This window comes from Gossypium raimondii, chromosome 8 (assembly GCF_025698545.1).
Source record: "Gossypium raimondii isolate GPD5lz chromosome 8, ASM2569854v1, whole genome shotgun sequence".
Classification (NCBI taxonomy): domain Eukaryota; kingdom Viridiplantae; phylum Streptophyta; class Magnoliopsida; order Malvales; family Malvaceae; genus Gossypium; species Gossypium raimondii.
Genome location: NC_068572.1, coordinates 19,007,881 through 19,009,300, shown reverse-complemented (window position 1 = coordinate 19,009,300; position 1,420 = coordinate 19,007,881). Strand labels below are relative to the sequence as shown.

General features: G+C 35.9%; 1 non-coding gene across 1 annotated transcript; it reads right to left on the bottom strand.

The window, feature by feature from the left end:
- Window positions 1–613: 613 nt before the first annotated feature.
- On the bottom strand, window positions 614–720 carry LOC128032304 (small nucleolar RNA R71). The gene has a single exon (XR_008188431.1). It is a non-coding gene; the product is annotated as a small nucleolar RNA R71 (small nucleolar RNA).
- Window positions 721–1,420: the final 700 nt, after the last annotated feature.

Below are 1,420 nucleotides of genomic sequence, written 5' to 3'. Positions count from 1 at the left end.
AATTGTTACATTTTAATTTATCTTTAGTTTGATTCTTACAATTTTTTTGGTTTATGACTAGAGGCAACTCGTTGGAAGCATTAGTTTTTACAGTGAGATCGAAAAGACTGCTCGCAGAAATTTGAAAGAAGTTAGAGAATCAAGACAAGGTCAACAGATTTGAATAGAAGATTAAGAGCAAAAGGATATTACAATGGAGATGGATGATAATCAAAATAACCAGCAACCTCCTGCATGTCCTGCTCATCGAACTATGTATGAATATGCTAAGCCCACTCTGATTGGGGCTGAATTGGGTATCGTCAGACCAACTGTTGCTACAAAAAATTTTGAGATTAAGCCGAACATAATTTAGATGGTGTAGAAATATGTTCAGTTTGATGGGTTACAAGATGAATATCTGAATGCTCATTTAGCTCATTTTCTAGAGATTTATGACACTTTCAAGATTAAGGGTGTTATTGATGATGCCATACGCTTACGGTTGTTCGCATTTTCGTTGAGGATCAAGGCAAAATAGTGGTTGAATTCACTTCCACAGGGTTCTATCATGACTTGGGCTCAAATATCTGAAAAGTTTTTGTTGAAATATTTTCCATCGGCTAAAACAGCTAAGTTGAGGAATGACATCTTTTCTTTTGTTCAATTTGATATTGAGACACTTTACGATACATGGGAGAGATTTAAAGATTTGTTGAGAAAGTGTTCTCATCACAGACTACCTTTGTGGCTCCAAGATCAAACTTTTTACAATGGTTTGAACCCCTCAACAAGACAGATGATTGATACAGCAGCTAGCCCGAACATCGAATAATAAAACACCTAAGGCAACTCAAGAGTTTATTGAATAGATGGCATTGAAAACTTATCAATGGCAGGTTACGAGACTAAACCCTGCTAAGGCAGTAGAAGTTTTTCATATTGATTCAATTTCTATGCTGGCAAGTCATGTTGAAGCTCTTGGTAAGAAAATTGATGGTTTGAATTTTTCTAAGCAGCTGAATTTGGTAATGTAATGTAATACGACTGGAGCGAGGATGATTAATCTAGAATATTCACCCTTCAAGTCTAACATGGAGAACGAGCAAGTCGACTTTATGGGTAATAATTCTAGACCTCAAAATAACTCCTATAGCAATAGTTATAATCCAGGATGGAGGAATCATCCAAATATTTCTTGGTGTAATTAAGGAAATAAAAGGTCACAACCACCTCCGGGTTTTCAACAACCTAATCAGCAAGAAAAGAAATTGAACCTTGAGGAAATGTTAGCTAAATTTATTTCGGTGTCTGAAACTAGATTTCAAAACATTGAGACAGTTATGAAAAACCAACAAACATCAATTCAGGGGCTTGAAAATCAGATGTCGCTAAACTGGTTTCGCAGAGACAGCTAGGTAGCTTACCTAGTAACACTGAA